Source organism: Schistocerca piceifrons, chromosome 3, assembly GCF_021461385.2.
Source record: "Schistocerca piceifrons isolate TAMUIC-IGC-003096 chromosome 3, iqSchPice1.1, whole genome shotgun sequence".
Taxonomy (NCBI): Eukaryota; Metazoa; Arthropoda; class Insecta; order Orthoptera; family Acrididae; genus Schistocerca; species Schistocerca piceifrons.
In genome coordinates this window covers 792233717-792256860 of record NC_060140.1, presented here as the reverse complement: position 1 = coordinate 792256860, position 23144 = coordinate 792233717, and the positions used below count along the sequence as shown (strand labels likewise).

General features: G+C 45.1%; 1 protein-coding gene and 1 pseudogene across 1 annotated transcript in view; both read right to left on the bottom strand.

Annotated features, from left to right (window-relative positions):
- The window catches only part of LOC124789070 (kazrin), a 1028805-nt gene that overhangs the window by 932992 nt on the left and 72669 nt on the right, over nt 1-23144 (bottom strand). The window lies entirely within an intron of this gene.
- LOC124791151 lies at nt 7962-8079 on the bottom strand (annotated as a pseudogene).

The following is a 23144-nucleotide window of genomic DNA, read 5'->3' as shown; positions in this document are numbered from 1 at the left end:
ACTGTTAACGCTTTGTGCCTAACGAATAATAATAACAACCATAATAGTAAAAACTGTGTACAGCACTATAGCAGCCCTTATGTAGTTACAGTTGTGTCGTGCTGTCAATTAATTCATTTGTTTCGAAGCGAGTAATAAAGCAATTTCTGGACTACAACACACATCAAAAAAGTCTTCCATCATCGTGGTTCCCAAAACGCCTGAAGATAGACGTTGACTGTGGATATTGTATCACAGACACACTCCCTAGGACTGTTCAGAGATGTCCCTAAACCCGCCAGAAATAAGTAAACAACCATGCATGAGGAGCGCCTATTAGACGGAGGGGGTCCGACAGCCGATCAGTTCCAGTCATTTCACCAGGAAGGAGATACACGGCTCGTATTTTCTGTAGTTCAACCATGTCCAGACGGTCAATACCGCTGTTCGATCAAGTCCACATTGTTACTTTATGCCAGGAAGGGCTCTCAACAAGGGAAGTGTCCAGGCGTCTCAGAGTGAACCACAGCGATGTTTCTCGGACATGGAGGAGGTACAGAGAAACAGGAACTGTGGATGACATGCCTCGCTCAGGCTGCCCAAGGGCTACTACTGCAGTGGAAGACCGCTACCTACAGGTTATGACTGGGAAGAACCCTGACAGCAACGCCACTGTGTTGAATAATGCTTTTCGTGCAGACACAGGACGTCGTGTTACGACTCACACTGTGAGCAATAGGCTGCATCATGCGCAACTTCACTCCCGACGTCCATGGCGAGGTCCATCTTTGTAACCACAACACCATGCAGCACGGTACAGATGGACACAACAAAAATGGTTCAAATGGCTCTGAGCACTATGGGACTCAACTGCTGAGGTAATTAGTCCCCTAGAACTTAGAACTAGTTAAACCTAACTAACTTAAGGACATCACAAACATCCATGCCCGAGGCAGGATTCGAACCTGCGACCATAGCGGTCTTGCGGATCCAGACTGCAGCGCCTTTAACCGCACGGCCACTTCGGCCGGCACAGATGGGCACAACAACATGCCGAATGGGCCGCTCAGGATTGGCATCACATTCTCTTCACCGATGAGTGTCTCATATGCCTTCAACCAGACAATCGTCGGAGACGTGTTTGGAGGCAACCGGGTCAGACTGAACGCCTTAGGCTCACTGTCCAGCGAATGCAGCAAGGTGGAGGTTCCCAGCTGTTTCGATGCCATTATGCGAGACCGACGTACGCCGCTGGTGGTCATGGAAGGCGCCGTAACGGAGTACGATACGTGTATGCCATCCTCCGACCGATAGTGTAACCATATCGGCAGCATATTGGCGAGCCATTCGTCTGCATGGACGACAATTTGCGCCCCCATCGTTTCAGGATAACGACATCGCTCGACTAGAGTGGTCGCATATACTCCAGACATGAACCCTATCGAACATGCCTGGGATGGATTTAAAAGGGCTCTTTGTGGTCGACGTGACCTGTCAACCACTCTGAGGGTTCTAACTCGAATCGCTGTTGATGAGTGGGACAATCTGGGCCAACAGTTCCTTGATGAACTTGTGAATAGTATGCCACGACGAATACAGGCATGCATCAATGCACGAGGATGTGCTACTAGGTATTAGGGGTACCGGTATGTACAGCAATCTGACCATCACCTCTGAAGACCATGTTGTGTGGTGGCACAACATGCAACGTGTGGTTTTAATGAGCAATAAAAAGGGCGGAAAATGTTTATGTTAATCTCTATACCAATTTTCTGTACAGGTTCCGGAACCCTTTGCGCCGGCCGCTGTGGCAGAGCGGTTCTAGGCGCTTCAGTCCGGAACTGCGCTGCTGCTACGGTCACAGGTTCGAATCCTGCCTCGGGAATGGATGTGTGTGAAGTCCTTAGGTTAGTTAGGATTAAGTAGTACTAAGTCTAGGGGACATATGACCTCAGATGTTAAGTCCCATAGTGCTTAGAGCCATTTGAACCATTTGAACTCTCGGAATCGAGGTGATGCAAAACTTTTTTTGATGTGTGTATATACAACTTGGAGAAGACATTTTCTTGAGATATTTAGGATTTGTTACGTATATGTCTCAATCTTATCATCAGCGATGAACTGGACAGAGCACAAAATATGTGTGTAAAGGGCGGTCTATGTGAGGGACCTCTGAACTCCACCGCATTAATGCTACTATCTGAGAAAAAATAATTATTGACAACTTATGTAATCAGTACACGAGTCTTACAAAATTATGATAACAGTAATGATCTTTTCAAAACAATTTAGTTTAGTGACAGAAACAGAATCGAATAGTTTAGTTTTTACCCCTCAAAAAATTTCATATTACCCCTCAGGGCGTAATTACCCCGGGTTGGGAACCACAGATACAAGGAGATCTGGCAGTGAACAAAAGCACGGTGAGTCGTTGGGCGAGGCGTCTGTAAGCATCGCAACAAAGACGCGCAAACCTCTCCGAGACTGATCTCCCGCGTGCCTGTCGGCCTCAAGCAGCTGTGACTCCTGCAATGATGGAACGTGCAGACACTCTCATTCGAGACAATCGACTGATCACAATAAAAACACTTCAAAGCTCAACTGGACATCTCTGTTGGTTGCGCTGACACATTCGTCCACCAGTGGGGTACTCAGAGGTGTGTGCCCGCTAGATTCCTCGCCGCCTAACAGTAGGCCATAAAGAGCAACGGAGAAACATCTCTGACGAATTGCTTGCACTTTACGAGGCTGTTCGAGAAAATTTTTTATTGAAGGTCGTCACTGGCGACTAAACGTGGGTTCTCCACCTCGAACGGAAGCAAAAAGACAGTCCATGGAGTGGCGCCACACCACCTCCCCTCCGAAGAAAAAGTTCAAAGCCGCAGCCTCAGTCGGTAAAGCCATGGCGACGGTCTTCTAGGATTCTGAAACGTTATTCTGTTTGTTGTCCTCCCCCATGGCGTAACGATCAACTCTGAAGTCTATTGCACTACCCTCAGGAAACTGAGAAAACAAATTCAAATGGCTCTAAGTACTATGGACTTAACATCTGAGGTCATCAGTCCCCTAGACATGTTGTTTTTGTGGTCTTCAGTCCTGAGACTGGTTTGATGCAGTTCTCCATGCTACTCTAACCTGTGCAAGCTTCTTCATCTCCCAGTACTTACTGCAACCTACATCCTTCTGAATCTGCTTAGTGTATTCATCTCTTGGTCTCCCCCTGCAATTTTTACCCTCCACGCTGCCTTCCAATGCTTAATTTGTGATCCTCTCATGCCTCAGACTTTGTCACATAAACTGAAAATAAAAAATTAAAATTTTCAGTGCAGGGTAGACTTGAACCAAGAACCTGTTCTTCCGCAGCTGCGCACGCTAACCCTGAGACCATGGCGCTCCTTCATTTTTTCTCCTTTATGTTGCCTATTTTACGCTTGGACTATTCAGTTTGTATATTTTGCTTATTTTTTTCGTAGTTCCATACAATTTCTTCCTGTTTTCTAGATTGATCTGTGTTCAGTTTTTCAAGGCCTATTCACTGTGCCACCTTATAACTAAATCTGAGGGGGGTGCTATGGGGAGGTTCCCTTGTGAGGATATTTCGCCTGTCTCATATATCTTGCTCACCAGATGGTAGAGTTTTGTCAGGACTGGCTCTCCCAAGGCTGTCAGTAGTTCTAATGGACCCCTAGACATAGAACTACTTAAACCTAACTAACCTAAGGACATCACACACATCCATGCCCGAGGCAGGATTCGAACCTGCGACCGTAGCAGCTGCGCTGTTCCAGACTGAAGGGCCTAGAACCGCTCGGCCACAGCAATAAAAATACAAATGATCTTTTCCTTCTTCATGTCAATGCAAGACCTTACACAAGTCTGCGCACTCAGAGGAGCTCACAAAACTGTATTGGACTGTTCTTCCTCATCCACGATAGAGCCAGGATCTCGCATCTTGGGAGTTCCATCTGTTTGGCCCAATGAAGGATGCACTCCGAGGGAAGCAGGACTTCGATGATGGGGAGATTATTCAAGCAGCAAGACGTTGGCTCCGACATCCACCAGTACAGTAGTACCATGCGGGCACACAGGCACTCCGAATAAGATGACGTAATGCCGTCGCATTGGAGATTGCGATGAAAACTAGCGTTTTGTAGCCAGAAGAATAAGGAATAATATGGAATATGGCGAATTCTGAATAAATCCAACCTGATTTCAGAAAAAAATATACTTCATTACTTACTTAACGCCCCTCGTATTGGCGTGAGTCCCACACGCTTCGGAAATGTTCAGAGTCTTTTGTACGCGGTCGCCTTTGTAGGCGCCCTCTTTAATAGTTCTTGGAGCATTCTGGTCTGGAAGTAATCACTTTCCTTTTCAATTTGGGTCTTAAATTTTTTCGGAGATTGCACTGCCTAATGTCAAGGTCTCTGCCGACATAATAATCCTTTGTTAGGAGCAATTTTACTGAGTGTTCCTCTCACCGGTTCTGCATCAGCAGACAGGGCAAAAGTCAGTTCTCAAGCATTGAAAGAATCGTGACTCTTCAAATCAAGTGCATTATGAAGACTTTTATGACAAACGACGGCCTGGTGGAAAACGTGAAGTTTCATGGAAGCATTTTATATGCGAAGCATATGTTTCAAAACTTGCGAAACTGTTTCAGCACATCGCTACGAAATCGATTTGAATCTTACCATTACAAATGGCACTGAGCACTATGCGACTTAACTTCTGAGGTCATCAGTCACCTGGAACGTAGAACTAATTAAACCTAACTAACCTAAGGACATCACACACATCCATGCCCGAGGCAGGATTCGAACCTGCGACCGTAGTGGTCGCTCGGTTCCAGACTGTAGCGCCTAGAACCGCACGGCCACTCCGGCCGGCAATCTTACCATTACGAAGGGACACAGTACTATGGGCAAACGATAGTGATAGCAGAAACATCTATCGGTTTGTGATTCACCAGGCTGTCTTTCTTACGATGTTGTGAAGATTAGCCAATCAACACTCCATGTGCACAGCATAATCACATCAATGTGACCACCGCCTATGTTTGACGTCAGAGTGCAATAACCACTCACAGACGGCAGGCGGCAGCACTAGCAGTGGAGGGCATATAAAGCGTGTAGGGGGAGCGAAGGTGCGGAAAACAGTGTTGTCTTTGGTTTTGCATTGCGGAAACGGAGCGATGCCAAAGGGTCAGAAGGTCATGGTCATTGGCTTTTGGGCCAACGATGGAAGTAATTCCGGAACGGCGTAGTTTGTAATTTGTTCACGTGCGGCCATGGTCAAAATATGCTGTGGATGGCTAAATGGTGCTATCCAAAACCGACGCGGAGGCAACTGTTGTGAACCACGGGCCGTTGAGGACAGGGGTGAAAGACGGCTGCGAAGATGTATACGGGCGAACTGTTGAGCAAATGACCGCCCAGATAAGCCAGGGGACTAACAACGGTGACTCCGTAGCAAGCATTCAGCGAACGTTACTGCATATGGGCCTCTTGCTAGAGACGCCTGGTTCACGCACCACGCCGACTGCTGTTCATCGGTGACGAAGACTGGAATTTCCACACCAGTACCAAACTGGACGTCCGCTGAGAGGCGACAGGTGGGAGTTTTCAAATGAATAATGTTTTTTGCTCCGTCGGACAAATGGTCCTTGGCACGTACGGCGTGCAACGTTTGAAACCAAACATCCTGCAATAATTGTCGGAAGGTTCCAGTCCAGAGGAAAGAGCATTATGGTCTGAGAATTGTTTCGCGGCATTCCCTGGGTGATCTCGTCATTCTGGAAGGTAGATTCGATCGATAAAAGTATGCATCTATCCTCGGAGCTTTTGACAATGTTGACTGGAATACTCTCTTTCAAATTGTAAAGGTGGCAGGGGTAAAATACAGGGAGCGAAAGGCTATTTACAATTTGTATAGAAACCAGATGGCAGTTATAAGAGTCGAGGGGCATGAAAGGGAAGCAGTGGTTGGGAAGGGAGTGAGACAGGGTTGTAGCCTCTCCCCGATATTATTCAATCTGTATATTGAGCAAGCAGTGAAGGAAACAAAAGAAAAATTTGGAGTTGGAATTAAAATCCATGGAGAAGAAATAAAAACTTTGAGGTTCGCCAATGACATTGTAATTCTGTCAGAGATAGCAAAGGACTTGGAAGAGCAGTTGAACGGAATGGACACTGTCTTGAAACGAGGATATAAGATGAACATCAACAAAAGCAAAACAAGGACAATGGAATGTAGGCGAATTAAGTCGGGTGATGCTGAGGGAATTAGATTAGGAAATGAGGCACTTAAAGTAGTAAAGGAGTTTTGCTATTTGGGGAGCAAAATAACTGATGATGGTCGAAGTAGAGAGGATATAAAATGTAGACCGGCAATGGCAAGGAAAGCGTTTCTGAAGAAGATAAATTTGTTAACATCGAGTATAGATTAAAGTGTCAGGAAGTCGTTTCTGAAAGTATTTGTGTGGAGTGTAGGCATGTATGGAAGTGAAACGTGGTCGATAAATAGTTTGGACAAGAAGAGAATAGAAGCTTTCGAAATGTGGTGCTACAGAAGAATGCTGAAGATTAGATGGGTAGACCACATAACTAATGATGATGTATTGAATAGAATTGAGGAGGAGTTTGTAGCACAACTTGACTTGAAGAAGGGATCGGTTGGTAGGACATGTTCTGAGGCATCAAGGTATCACAAATTTAGCACTGGAGGGCAGCGTGGAGAGTAAAAATCGTAGAGGGAGACCAAGAGATGAATACACTAAGCAGATTCAGAAGGATGTAGGTTGCAGTAAGTACTGGGAGACGAAGAATCTTGCACAGGATAGAGTAGCATGGGGAGCTGCATCACACCAGTCTCAGGACTTAAGACCACAACAACAACAACATTCTCGGAGACCACGGCCACCCCTGCATGCTGTTTCAATTTTCTCGGGACGATGGCCTCTACCTGAAGGACAAAGCAAAGTGTCACATAACTCGCAGTGGACGTGCGTTGTTCAAAGAGCAAGATCAGTTTACCGTTCTCCCCTAGCCACCAAACTCCCTTGATGTAATTCAATCGAGAATCTGTGGGACCACCTCGATCGGGCTGTTCGTGCCATGGAACCCTCAACTGAGAAACCTCGCGTAGCTGGCCACTGCACTGGAGTCGACATGGCGCCACATCCCTGGTGGTACCTCCCGAAATCTCACTGACTCAGTTCCTGCACGTTTCGCAGCGGTCTGCCCGGAAAAAGTTGGTTATTCGCGCTTTGCACAAAAACACTCCGTCTACAGGCCGCAAGCGACCCATCGGGACCATCCGACCGCCGTGTCATCCTCCGATGTAGATGCGGATAGGAGGTGGGGTGTCACCGCCAGACACCACACTTGCTAGGTGGTAGCCTTTAAATCGGCCGCGGTCCGTTATTATACGTCGGACCCGCGTGTCGACTCTATCAGTGACTGCAGACCGAGCGCCGCCACACGGCAGGTCTATTCTAGAGAGACTCCCTAGCACTCGTCCCAGTTGTACAGCCGACTTTGCTAGCGATGGTTCACTGACTATATACGCTCTCGTTTGCCGAGACGACAGTTTAGCTTAGCCTTCAGCTACGTCATTTGCTACGACCTAGCAAGGCGCCATATTCAGTTACTATGTCTTCTGAACAGATAATATTGTGACTCATGTACCGTCAAGAGCGACGTTCATCATTAATGGATTAAAGTTAAGTATCAACCTAAATTCGTCCGCTTACTGAATTCTAATTCCTTGTCACGTTCCAGATCTCACGTCAGTATAGTTCTTCCCTCCTCACGCCAGCCTGCGTGAGCTAAAACGCCTGCATTTCGGCCTCCTCTCGTAACACGTGTTGGCTCTTCTGCCAACACAACAGGAGGGACATGGGGTCACCACACCGCTCTCCCGGTCGTTATGATGGTATTCTTGACCGAAGGCGCTACTATTCGGTCGAATAGCACGCCGAATGGCAACAGCGCATGGCGGCCTGGATGGTCACCCATCCAAGTGCCGACCACGCCCGACAGCGCTTAACTTCGGTGATCTCACGGGAACCGGTGTATCCACTGCGGCAAGGTCGTTGCCCGCGCTTTTCACAGGTGGTCACATTAATGTGACGACTGAGGTTGGTGGAAGGACTTCCACACCGGAACGTCTGTTTTTTTTATACAGCTGGACTGCACGGAACGGGGTCTGTACAGAGAGACAAGACCCACGACCTGCGAGACAGCGCCTTCAGTTGCTCGTCTCTCTGGATGCGGGTTCCTTCTAACGAGAGCAGAGTGGGCGCCGCCACCCGACTGTTCCAGAGTGGCCACTGGCTGGACTTATCGGTTCGTTTCGAGTCCAATCGAAAGCCAATTTCCGCACGCCGCCCGCGCGGTTTAATTCTTCTTCACAATAGTCGGCTGTGGATTGCACTCGCTCGCAGCCTCCCTTCACGCCCTATCCTGATGAACTGCCCCCGCAAGGCCGTTGCTGAAACTGCCTGGAGATAGCCGTCCTTTCCGAATGTGTAAATACAGTACTGCCATACAGCTCGGTAACTTTTCAAAGTGCTGGAGTGCTATAACACACTCTGTCGAGTAACAGAACACAAGGACGCCGTCGTTACGCACGCGACACCTTGCGCTGCGTAATATTTTCAATAACGCCGTGCATAAAAATGGGATTTTTCCGGGACTCGTGCCTCGGGTTCTAATTGTGGCAGAAAGGCAGTTTTGTGTTAGCAGAAGAGCCAACACAGTGATACGAGTGGAGGCCGAAGTGCACGCGTTTTAGCTCACGCAGGCTGGCGTGAGGAGGGAGGAACTATACTGACGTGAGGTCTGGAACATGACAAGGAATGAGAATCCAGAAAGTGGACTTAATTAGTTTGATACTTAACTTTAATCCCTTAATGATGAACGTCGCTCTTGACGGTACATGATTCACAATATTATCTGTTCAGGATACATTCTTGAAGTAATTATAGTAACTGAATATGGCGCCTTGCTAGGTCGTAGAAAACGACGTAGCTGAAGGCTATGCTAAACTGTCGTCTCTGCAAATGAGAGCCTATGTAGACAGTGAACCATCGCTAGCAAAGTCGGCTGTACAACTGGGGCGAGTGCTAGGGAGTCTCTCTAGACTAGACCTGCCGTGTGGCGGCGCTCGATCTGCAATCACTGATTGTGGCGACACGCGGGTCCGACGTATACTAACGGACCGCGGCCGATTTAAAGGCTACCACCTAGCAGGTGTGGTGTCTGGCGGTGACACCACAGGCACGGCCACGTGTTTTGGTCAGCTCTTGGACTACGTACCATTTGTATACTAAACAGAAGGTCGTCTTAGTGTCAGTATCCTGAAGTGCAGGCTCGATGTTTGAATATTACACTCTGCCTCCAGCTTAGGCAAATGGAACAAATCGGCTGGTTCTTTTTGCACGAGATGTGGTCCGCGGTGGGTCCTAAAGGTCTTACGAGGGCACCATTTAGTTCGTGGGCGGTTTCTGATAAAAGCAGAAAAAATTGGTTTTTGGGTGCCAAAATCATGCTGCGGATTCCAAGACCGCTATTCGTAGCAAATGGCTGAAATTTTTACGATGTAATCCTAAGACCCTGACCTCTAACAGTCTTGAAAATATTCTTGATATCTTTATCAAATTTCAAGACACAGAGGTTCAAATTTACATAACCTGGACAGGTAAAATTCTTCTTCTTCTTGGTTGGCTGTACAGTCCTTGGAGAACTTTGGCCTCCTGTATCACTTGCCTCCATTTTTCTCTGTCCATCGCCTTCCTTCTCCAATTTCTTATTCCCATCGCCTTTAGATCTTCTTCCATATCGTCCAGCCACCTTTTCCTGGGTCTACCTCTTCTCCTTGTCCCATCAGATTTTTCCACGAGAATTTTCTTGACACTCCGAGTTTCTGGCATTCTCTATACATGTCTTCCCCATCTTATTCTTCCCTGCTTAATTTTAAAAACAACATCCATCTGCCCAAAAAGTGTTTGTAGTTCTACATCTGTCTCTACTCTCCAGCCTTCTTCCTCTCTCACTGCTACAAAAATCCTTCTCACTATCTTTCTTTCCCATCTCAATAACCAGTTCTCCTCTTTCAATGACAATGCCCATCTTTCTGATCCATATATTACTATAAGTCTTAATATGATTGTGCATATTTTGATTTTTGTATTCCTATTAACATTCCTGCAATTAAATACATTCTGCAAGGCAAAATTACAGCGATTTCCGCTCGCTATACTTCCTTGAATTTCTACTGTTACTTTATTGTTCTCCGTTATTACAGAACCTAAATATTTAAATATTTTCACTCTTTCATATTCTTTCCCATTCATTACTATTGAAGTCTTTTGTCCGTTTATATTGGCTCCCCCATCACCATATACTTTGTTTTGTTTATGTTTACTTCAAAACCCACTTCCCTTGCTGCTTCCTCTAACGCATCGTAGTTCCCCTTTAGTGCCCTTACATTCCTTGCCATTAATATTACGTCATCCGCATACACTGCCGCTTAAAGTTGCCGATTAGGTATTGTTCCTACTGGTGCAATACGCACGCAAAATCCGGTGTGAAGCGAAAACGTAGTTCATAAAGCGACATAACGCGGAGATCTATGCTGTAACCAGAAGGTTCTAGGAACCCCCTGTTGTAGTACTGAACCATACGCAAAATTTTTATACACATACAGCTCGGTCTGAGGTGTGAAATGATACAGTTTTGCGTTACTTCAATTTCACATAAGTAAACCAACGAAATTTTACTGTCGCATGAAATTGTTTTCAAATGAGTGATATGCCCTGATGTAGCACGGAAAAGAGGAGAATCGGCGGAAAAACGCTCTATCGGAGCACAAAAAATGAGAGTATGCTCCTATTGGAAAGATTCTTACTTAAAAATTGAGTACTAGCTACTTCGTTCTACATTCCTCAAAACCTTCAAATATTTTCCCGAAACTTTTAGAATACTAAAATACTAGTCCTTTTTCAAACTGAGAGAGGAGACAATGGCAGTGGGAAAGAGATGGAAAAATAATAATTGTTGGAAGATAGTATGCGGTAGTTGTGGTGTAGAAAGAGCGTAGGAGGCAATGGCAGTTTGAGAGAAAGAGAGGAACACAGTGACAGTGGAACTTAGTTAACAGTGAAGAACAATCTAGGAAAAGAGTGAAGGAGACAGTGCCAGTGGGCGAGAAATAAAGCGAAGGAGAAAGTGGAGAGGGTGAGAGTCAGAGATAATGAGAGACAATCCATAAGTATCACCACGAGGGAGTGACAGCAGCAGTGGGAAGGAATGAATAATACAGTAGCAGTAAGAGTGAGAGGGAGAGAGTGAAAGTGAGGGTCGGTAGTAGTAGTAGTAGTAGTAGTAATAGGACAGAACGAAGGAGACTGTGGATGTAAGACACGGGGTCAATGACAGAGAGACTCAAAGAGAAAACGACAATGAGTTGGGCTGAATGAATGTGTGAGTGAGTGGATGGGTATGAGGAATTACAGCGATGGACCAGTGGGTATGAGCGAGTTATAGTTGGGGTAGCGTGCAGAAGTGAGATGTGAGTTGCATGTTAAAAAGAACATGAATGTGGTTGCTTGCTTGTGAGTTGCATGTTAAAAAGAACATGAATGTGGTTGCTTGCTAAAAATTTTGGGAAAATTTTTAAAGTTGCTGAGGAAGGCAGAATGAGGTAGCTGGTACCCCACATTTCAGCCAGAGTCTTTTAAAACCGGGGCGTATTAGCCAATGGACGCTCACCTCTGGTTCGTGTAGCCCTTATGTTTATGAATTGTTAAGGCCGGTGGCTGTACCCTTTCTTCGAGTTTTCATGATGTTATCTCGCAGCAAAACGACGCCAGACCGCATGTTACCCATGCTGTCTTGCCCTAGCGTAAAACAGAGGGTGTTTGACTGTTGCCTGGGCTAGAGCACTATCGACTGTGGTAGGCTTAAAACATCGCGCCTTAATTGCAGAGAGACTGACACATCATCACTCTCCGGCCATTACGACTGATGAACTCATTTACAGAGATGATATACTGTGGAACCACCGGAAAAATGTTGTAGTATTGATGGCGTGTCAGTCTCTCGACAATTCATGACGAGATGTTTTCAGTCTGGCCTGGGTAACAGTCAAGCACGCTCTGTATTATGCTAGAGCAAGACAGCACGGGTAACATGCGGTCTTGTGTTATCTTGTTGAAACATAACGTAACACAGAAGATAGGGCACAGCCACCAGCCTTAAAACGTCATAAACATAGGGGCTATGCAAATCAGAAGTGAGAGTCTTGTGAAATCGGTGGCACACCATACAATGACGCTAGTTGCAGGGCCCCTAGCCGATAACGAATGCAGACTGCCTAAGGTCATTCTCCTCGGAGCTCCAAAATGTTTGAAGATGTATGCAGGATCAGGGCTCGTTTGAAAAGACGAAGTGGTGGTACCCCTGTCCGCAGTGTTGTTGCCACCTCTCTGCTCTGCAGGAATGGTAGGCGTCTGGTGCAAACGTCATCGCATTGTCTCTGTCGACAGTTGCCTTGGTGAAAACGATCTCATTTCCTGAGTCTGTTTTCGTGTCATCAAACACAGCAGAGCAGACAATGTCTCTCCTCTCAGGCGCTAGACGCGTGGGACTGTAGAGGTGCTGAATGGCGTAGAGTATGGCCATCCTGAACCTGTCGATTGCTATAGTAGTCGTGGTATTCCGAAAAAAGTGAGCAGCAACGTTTAGGAACGATAAACCACAGTATCTACAGGCAACGATCCTGCCGCTATCGAATCCCGAAACTGCTCATAGATGTTTCTCCTTCTTATACGAGGTATACCACCGTCTTTTTTCAAATTTGTCGTTCAAATTCCGTATCTGATTGAGAAACTTCCAGCTGGATCTTTGCTTGTGTATAAAATGTAGATGGCGTTATCCTTCTGAATTTGTGTGGTTGTGCTGAAAAGTTGATTATTTGTCATACTGGAGTTTTGAGCTGAGTGCTTGCAGAAAATAATAATGAGTTAAGAATGGGTCTGCCTTTTGCGAGTACACTAGTTATTATTTTGTTTTAGCATCTAAATATGTTTCACCGCGGTTGTGGCATTCTCAGGGCTTTTTTTCTTTTATTTTCCTTAAATACATACATACAGATTACTTTAAAGTGTCTAAGCCGCAGCATTATAGCAAGAAGCAGTATTCACAAACGAGCGGGAGAAAAGGTGAAGGAACACGTTCAAAATACGAAACATAATTCATGAATAACAAACTACACCAAATACCTCGCCACATATAAGCTTTACAAAACTTCTACTTATATCCACACTTTTGGCCCAACTACAAATAAACAAGCTTGGCACACAAATACAAACTTGTCACAAGTCAGGACTAGCCAAATACTACAATAGTAAGGCCCAAAACGGGCATATGCCAAGAGTTTTACCTGAAAATACATTTTAAAAATTGGATTATAAACAAAAATTCAATGGAGACGATTTTCGAAAATCCCTCATGTTTTCTGATGACATCGTGTACTAATTTGGACCTGTGGTTGACTACGGTAAGCAACTACAGGACACACACAATATAAAATAAAAGGTAAAGCGCATGTATCATTTAAATAACGATAACATCTACGTTAACATATTTTCTAATATAAACATGTACGTATGAATGCAAATCAGAAATACATTAGGTCTACAACTTTGCTTCCTCCGTTTTGCAATAGACGGCAGTGGTTGGTCATGGGTGTAATACAGTAACCTTAGGCATCTGTAAACATAATGCCATAAAAACATTAGTCGATGCATCATAAATTTATTCTCTATTAAGTACGTCAGCTTACTTAACAATTTCTCGCCATTTGCGGGAAGTTTTAATTTTCTGCTCTAACATGAAGAAACCCCCGGCTGTGGATTTTAAAATGATGAGTAAGACCAATGGTGAGAGAACTAGTAATGGAAGGACTGCAGAGAATGTTTTTAACGCCTTAAGAACGGTGATTTTGATATCGAGGACCGGCATGGCGGCGGAAGACAGAACGTTTTCGTAGCTACTGAAACAGACGAAGACAGTCACAGGACATCATTATCGACAGCGATTGATGCGTTAGAGCCCAGCACTGAAACACAAACGGCCACAATATAGCGATAGACGCGTAAAGGTAATTTTGCAGTAGGTCAGTGCTCGACCCCATGTCGCAAAACCCGTCAAAATACACACGGAAACGTTAAAATGAGAAGTCCTACCTCGGGCATGGATGTGTGTGATGTCCTTAGGTTAGTTAGGTTTAAGTAGTTCTAAGTCCTAGGGGACTGATGACCTCAGATGTTGAGTCCCACAGTGCTCAGAGCCATTTTAGAGAAGTCCTATCCCTCCCGCCGTATTCTCCATACGTTGCTCTCTCTCTGACTACCACCTTTTTCGATCAGTGGCATACAGTCTGGCTGACCAGCACTTCCTATCATACGAACAAGTGCAAAATTGAATCGATTCATGGCTCCCCACAAAAGACGCCCAGTTCTTCCACTACGGAATTCATAAACTATCCGAAAAATGGGAGAATGTCGTGGCCAGCGACGGGCAGTGCTATGAATCATAATTTTTCTGTAAGTTTTCCACAATAAAACCCCGAACTTCGAGAAAAAACGGCGGAAGCAAAGTTGTAGACCTAGTAAAAGAAAAAAAAATCACTGAAGATGCCACAACTGTGGTGAAACATGATTGTGTGTTAAAACAAAACAATAATTTGTGTACTTGCAAAAAGACGGACTGGTCCGTAATTAATTAGGCTACTTATTTGCATATCCATGAATGGAGCACATTTGATGTCAATTTGACGTTTCTTGTATGACGTCTTCATGATGTTGCAATTTTAATGGTCATCAATTCATATCCTTATTTTAGCAAATTACATTCTCTTCTGGCAACTCCATCGCTAATGCACCTTAACAAAAGCAACTCGCCTGTAGAGAAGCCGCCTGCGAGAACTTGACGTATGGTCTGTACAATCTTGACAATGATGCGAGTGGAAAAGCCGAGAAGAAGCGAACCTACCCGACTCAAAGGAAGGCCTCGGCGCTTGTTGGTGACATCACGTCAGCTAGGCACGGCGAACGCCAGGTCTGTTGCAGGCGGAAACGCCTGGGCGTGCTTATCACTATAAATCTCTTATTTTTGGACAAAATGTTTGGTATTGTTTTGGATTCTGCAGTTTTACTTAGGTGAAAAATTTTCTTACTATCGTAAAGCTACAACTAAAGATCATTCTATATTACTGAATCCTGTCGAAACAAACGTAGATCAATATGAGAAGACGCTTTGCCCCATTGCAAGCCTCGGAAATGTTACATTCAAGTAACTATATTTACTTGATGCATTTTGTTATCGAAACTTACCCGAACCCCCTTACAATGAACTTGTTTCTTTTATTTATTTATTTATTTTCGTTTGACATCGTCACTGGAAATGTGAACTAATTTACATGTGTAAACGTCCAACTGTTGCCAGTCATTAGATTACAGTCGTTTTCAAAGAAAGGAATTCTAAACAGGAAACAAAATAGCTTAATATATCGAAAAATACTGCTGAGCTTAAACTTTTTTAAACATGCACATTAGAAAAGATAAATGTTCCCCTCTTGCAACTGAAAGGAGAAACTTTATAAGATAAAAAAAATTTATTTGATAAAACAAGTATCTCTCGTTTGCCTCTTCTTCTGTCCCCCTCCCCCTTCTCCAACGTGTACAATCGAACGATATTTCATTAACATTCAGTGCTCCTCACCCCATAGTCAACCAAGATACCTACAGAAGAGCACCAATATGTTCACAGTTTCTTGTAAAAGCAACCCAGTGCAAACGTAACTTCCTCAGATTTACAAATAAGGTAAAGAAGCACGAATTCTGTTGCTGCTGGACCATGAAGTTGTTTTTGTATGTCAGTCCTTAAAACAGGTGGAAATTTAAGTTCAGGAGTACACTATTTGTTGAGAAGTGTAATGAACTGCATAATTGATTGATTGCAGAAATCTCTCAGAACAATGTGTGTTGGTCAACTACCGCCAATAGTTTCACATTTTCCTGTGTCAGGGAGGGAGACACCAACATTATGAGTACGCCTGCAACAGACCTGGCGTTCGCCGTGCCTAGCTGACGTGATGTCACGAACAAGCGGCGAGGCCTTCCTTTGAGTCGGTGTTGACCTACCTCGATGGTTCACCGAAAGACCCAAAATAGCGGGACACAGCACTTAGGAATTCGAAACGAACACGACCCAGTGTTCGCTTGTGTTCGCTCCTGTGTTAACCAGTGTTTACTACTGTGTGCGACTTTGGTGTGCCGGTGGCGTGTTTGCAGCGCGGCTGATGGAGCGTGACGTGACACGACACGTGCCCAGGGCGAGGGAGGAGGGGGGGGGGGGGGTGAGGAGCGAAGGGGCAGTCGCCCGTGCTGCACCGGAAGGGCGACGCCGGAAATTGCGCGGATGGAGCGACGCGCGCGGCGAGCTGCAGCCGCCCACGCATCCACCCACCCACTCGTCCATCCATCTCCACCGACAGACACCTGCCAACCCGGCATGACACCGCCTGTAGCGCCTCTGACGGGCTCTTCGCCTAAACTCTGCACCGTCTCACCCTAGCGACACTGCGCCACTGTTGTGACACTGCAAAACGGCGAGTGTAGCGTCTTCTACCACGTTAACAGGCAAATAACAAAGCTCAATCTGGACGCGGTGGTATGTTCGGGTGTTATTCTTTGTCTGCCGCTTTTAATGCACAAACCGTTTCTACGAGCGGTGTTCAGTAACGAATGCAACACTTTTTTTCTGAGGCTTGTTGGTTTTACTCTGGATTTCGAAACTCCATATTATTCCCCTCTCTTTTGGCTACAAAGCCGTAGTTATCAATATAATCTCCGTTCAATGCGACGGCCTTACAGCACCTTACCGGAAGGGCCCGTATGCATTTCAGGCTACCTATCGACAGGGGATCTCAGGTTGATTCCGTATTTCTGGATTTCCGGAAAGCTTTTGACACCGTCCTTCACAACCGACTTCTAATCAAGCTGCGGGCCTATGGGGTATCGTCTCAGTTGTGCGACTGGATTCGTGATTTCCTGTCAGGAAGGTCGCAGTTCGTAGTAATAGACGGCAAATCATCGAGTAAAACTGAAGTGATATCAGGTGTTCCCCAGGGAAGCGTCCTGGGACCTCTGCTGTTCCTGATCTATATAAATAACCTGGGTGACAATCTGAGCAGTTCTCTTAGGTTGTTCGCAGATGATGCTGTAATTTACCGTCTAGTAAGGTCATCCTAAAACCAGTATCAGTTGCAAAGCGATTTAGAAAAGATTGCTGTATGGTGTGGCAGGTGTCAGTTGACGCTAAATAACGAAAAGTGTGAGGCGATCCACATGATTTCCAAAAGAAATCCGTTGTTCGATTACTCGATGAGTAGTACAATTCTCAAGGCTGTCAATTCAACTAACCACCTGGGTGTTAAAATCACGAACAACTTCAGTTGGAAAGACCACATAGATAATACTGTGGGGAAGGCGAGCCAAAGGCTGCGTTTCATTGGCAGGACACTTAGAAGATGCAACAAGTCCACTAAAGAGACAGATTACACTACACTCGTTCGTCCTATGTTAGAATATTGCTGCGCGGTGTGGGATCCATGCCAGGTGGGATTGACGGAGGACATCGAAAGGGTGCAAAAAAGGGCAGCTCGTTTTGTATTATCACGTAATAGGGGAGAGAGTGTGGCAGATATTATACGCGAGTTGGGATGGAAGTCATTAAAGCAAAGACGTTATTCGTCGCGGCGAGATCTATTTACGAAATTTCAGTAACCAACTTTCTCTTCCGAATGCGAAAATATTTTGTTGAGCCCATCCTACATAGGTAGGAATGATCATCAAAATAAAATAAGAGAAATCAGAGCTCGAACAGAAAGGTTTAGGTGTTCGTTTTTCCCGCGCGCTGTTCGGGAGTGGAATGGTAGAGAGATAGTATGACTGTGGTTCGATGAACCCTCTGCCAAGCACTTAAATGTGAATTGCAGAGTAGTCATGTAGATGTAGATGTAGAACAGGTCAAAACGAAATTTTCTGTTCCGACACTGATAATCTTGAGTGTTTATGGAAAAAGTTCATGGCTGTCGTAAAATGCGTTGTAGACAGGTACGTGCCGAGTAAAACTGTGAGGGACGGGAAAAACCCACAGTCGTTCAACAACAAAGTTAGGAAACTACTTCCGAAGCAAAGAGAGCTTCACCGCAAATTTAAACACAGCCAAAACCTCTCAGACAAACAGAAGGTAAACGATGTCAAAGTTAGCGTAAGGAGGCCTATGGGTGAAGCGTTCAGTGAATTCGAAAGTAAAATTCTACGTACCGACTTGACAGAAAATCCTAGGAAGTTCTGGTCTTACGTTAAATCAGTAAGTGGATCGAAACAGGATATCCAGACACTCTGCGATGATAATGACATTGAAACACAGGATGACACGCGTAAAGCTGAAATACTAAAAACCTTTTTCCAAAGCTGTTTCACAGAGGAAGACCGCACTGTAGTTCCTTCTCTAAATCCTCGCACGAACGAAAAAATTGCTGACATCGAAATAAGTGTCCAAGGAATAGAAAAGCAACTGAAATCACTCAACAGAGGAAAGTCCACTGGACCTGAAGGGATACCAATTCCATTCTACACAGAGTACGCGAAAGAACTTGCCCCCCTTCTGACGGCCGTGTACCGCATGTCTCTAGAGGAACGGAAGGTTCCAAATGATTGGAAAAGAGCACAGGTAGTTCCAGTTTTCAAGAAGGGTCGTCGAGCAGATGCGCAAAACTATAGGCCTATATCTCTGACATCGATCTGTTGTAGAATTTTAGAACATGTTTTTTGCTCGCGTATCATGTCATTTCTGGAAACGCAGAATCTACTCTGTAGGAATCAACATGGATTACGGAAACAGCAATCGTGTGAGACCCAACTCGCTTTATTTGTTCATGAGACCCAGAAAATATTAGATACAGGCTCCCAGGTAGACGCCATTTTCCTTGACTTCCGGAAGGCGTGAGATACAGTTCCGCACTGTCGCCTGATGAACAAAGTAAGAGCCTACGGAATATCAAACCAGCTGTGTGGCTGGATTGAAGAGTTTTTAGCAAACAGAACACAGCATGTTGTTCTCAATGGAGAGATGTCTACAGACGTTAAAACAACCTCTGGCGTGCCACAGGGGAGTGTTATGGGACCATTACTTTTCACAATATATATAAATGACCCAGTAGATAGTGTCGGAGGTTCCATGCGGCTTTTCGCGGATGATGCTGAAGTATACAGAGAAGTTGCAGCATTAGAAAACTGCAGCGAAATACAGGAAGATCTGCAGCGGATAGGCACTTGGTGCAGGGAGTCGCAACTGACCCTTAACATAGACAAATGTAATGTACTGCGAATACATAGAAAGAAGGATCCTTTATTTTATGACTATATGATAGCGGAACAAACACTGGTAGCAGTTACTTCTGTAAAATATGTGGGAGTATGCGTACGGAACGATTCGAAGTGGAATGATGATATAGAATTAATTGTTGGTAAGGCGGGTGCCAGGTTGAATTTCATTTGGAGAGTCCTTAGAAAATGTAGTCCATCAACAAAGGAGCTGGCTTACAAAACACTCGTTCGACCTGTACTTGAGTATTGCTCATCATTGTGGGATCCGTACCAGGTCGGGTTGACGGAGGAGATACAGAAGATCCAAAGAAGAGCGGCGCGTTTCGTCACAGGGTTATTTGGTAAGTGTGATAGCGTTACGGAGATGTGCAGCGAACTCAAGTGGCAGACTCTGCAAGAGAGGCGCTCTGCATCGCGGTGTAGCTTGCTGTCCAGTTTTCGAGAGGGTGCGTTTCTGGATGAGGTATCGAATATATTGCTGCCCCCTACATATACCTCCCGAGGAGATCACGAATCTAAAATTAGAGAAACTGGGAGATCACGGAGGCTTTCCGGCAGTCGCTCTTCCCGCAAACCATACGCGACTGGAACAGGAAAAGGAGGTAATGACAGCGGCACGTAAAGTGCCCTCCGCCACACACCGTTGGGTAGCTTGCGGAGTATAAATGTAGATGCAGGTGTAGATGGAGCAAACACAGTGAGGCTGATGACGTCGCTCCGTGGAGGTCCAGAGTCGCGGCGGCGGGATACTCCGAGGCGGTTGTTGGACTTCGCAGGAAAAAAAAAAAACGAAGAATGTATAATGAGAACTTTGTGTATAACAGCGAAAGTAGGAAGAAGCAATTTAACGGCCGGTAACGCAGTAGGCGGTACCTCAAGAGCCGACTGTACATAGGTATTAGAAATAAATCGCTGTAACTATTGTAAAAAAGGAGTTCTGAATAAGAGTTATTACGAGAAGCAGTCAGACAGTAATGATCCCCTCTTTCACTCGACGAATTTAGTCAACATTGAGACAGAGCTGAACTACGCAAATAATAAAACTCATCTGTGGGGCGGGGACAGTTCTACCTCGGAGCCAACGTCTTGCTGCATCAATAACCTCTCCATTATCCCGGTACTGCAACCCGCGGAGTGCATCCTTCATTGGAACAGACAGATGGAAGTCGGAAGGTGCGAAATAAGGACTTTAGAATGGATGATGGAGAACAGTCCAATGTGGGCTCGTCTGCGGTGCGCAGACTTGTTGAGGACTTGCGTTGTCATGGAGAAGGAGAAGGAGAGATTCGTTTGCATTTTTGTCGTTTCTTCAATTTCAGATCTGTGTGTGGCCAACTGGCACTAGGGACATGAGACATCTTTGCTTGACCTTACTGCGATGAAGACAGGCGCCTCGCCCAACGGCACGCAAAAGTTTTGTTCACTAGCATGTCTCTGTAGACACTCTGCAAGCGCGTATGAATATCTGCGTTGCTCTGGTTTTCCACAGAAAGAAACTCAATTACAGCTCTCTGCCTGGAACGCACCTCTGTTACAAACGCCACTTTGAGCGTTACGTGTAGTGCCATCACCTAATGGGATTTTTATGAAACTATAGGCACTGAAGCGGGAATGTTCCACAATGTTTATAACATTACACCATATAGTTGGGCGATTTGGCCGCCTAGAGTTGGTAGCAGGTAAGGTGATTTTGCTTGTGCGATTGAGGACAAGCTGTGCAGCTCCAAGGCGGAGGCCGTGCCTCATTTGGTTCTGGGCAGCTACGTGTAGAGAGGAGCAGCCATGGCCTGATATGGACAGAACCAAAGCTGGGAATTTAGATGACGGTTGTCTCACTCAGCAGAATGCAGAATGAACAGCAGTGACCGGCTTCTAGACAAACTGAAAGAAGGCTTCTTACAGCTCTTTGAGAACCTGTAATACTTTACCACCAAGTACTCAAAAAATGTTCAAATGTGTGTGAAATCTTATGGGACTTAACTGCTAAGGTCATCAGTCCCTAAGCTTACACACTACTTAACCTAAATTATCCTAAGGACAAACACACACACCCATGCCCGAAGGAGGACTCGAACCTCCGCCGGGACCAGCCACACAGTCCATGACTGCAGCGCCCCTGACCGCTCAGCTAATCCCGCGCGGAGACCAAGTACTAAAGCAAATTTGAATATACTTGCGATCTCAGAGAAATGAGGTGTATCCAGTGACACAACAATACTTTTAAAGTCTTTAAAAGTACAGAAGTTAATTTTTCACGCGGAATTAACGTTTCCGCAAGAAACATCTGAATTAAGAACTTGTAAACGCTTCATGCAATTTCAACATACGATATCTCAGGTAAGAGCATTGCACTACAGATATCATCTTTGAAAGCCACATATCTGTATCTACTTTATTTCTTGATTTCTTACGTTTTTTATTTCTTTTCATTATTTATTTTATTTAATCGTTTGGTTAGTGCCCCCCGTCGGGCAGACCGTTCGCCGGGTGCCGGTCTTTCAATTTGACGCCACTTCGGCGACCTGCAGTCGATGAGGACGATAGGATGATGAGGAGGACAGCACAACACCCAGTCCCTGGCGGAGAGAATTCCCCGACCCAGTCGGGAATCGAACCCGGGCCCAGAGGATTGACAATCCGTTACGCTAACCATTCAGCTACCGGGGGCGGACTTCTTTCAATTATGCAAATGTTTGTCAGACCATCGAATCTACCACCGTTACACAGCAAGTGAATACCTAATGAATATTTCATATTTTATCATACTTATGTATTTTATTTAACCATCAGTTTACTATTTGCAAGTAACTTTAATTACAACTGATAACACAAAATCATGGCAATTTAAGAAGTGGTCAATCATATGCATTATCTAACACCACCTTTGTAAAACAATGTCAAAAGACACTTCCAAAAATGGTTCAAATGTCTCTGAGCACTGTGGGATTTAACTACTGAGGTCATCAGTCCCATAGAACTTAGAACTACTTAAACCTAACTAACCCAAGGACATCACACACATCCATGCCCGAGGCAGGATTCGAACCTGCGACCGTAGCGGCCGCGCGGTTCCAGAGTGTAGTGCCTAGAACCGCTCGGCCGCCCCGGCCGGCTAAAGACACTTCTCATAAACAGGCCTAAGTAATTGTTTAAACACTATTAATGGCAATCTATCTTCATTTATCATGAGCACACTTGTGCAAGCATACTGGCTTTTATATTTATACACAAACCTTTATTTATATTTATCATGAAGAATTTCAGTGTGATTAAATGTTTATAAAATTTCATTATGTAAATAATGTTGTGATGTATTAGTTTAGACTGGGATGCGGTCAAGAGGAGTCAGATGATGTCTGTAGAGCTTAAGAACGATATACTTTTAGTGGTGACGGCCATCAGCCAATGGAAAAGCAGACAGTAGCTGAACGCTATGGGAGTCAATTGGAGACTGAGAGTTTTATGAATGAAGAGCTCAAGGGAGCGTTTCTGACCAGTTTTGCATTTGTGTTTGAAGGAGGCAGATCTGCCTGTGGTATCGACTGGTATTCGAATTGTTTAAGTGATTAATTCTTGGTTGTGAACAGCCGCTACCATACTTCTGAAAAGACTTTAAATTTCGAGAGGTCTGATGTGCTCCGGTATAGGACTCCAACTTTCTCCGATTGTATTACAGAACTGATGATAGGTAGAGTATGATATA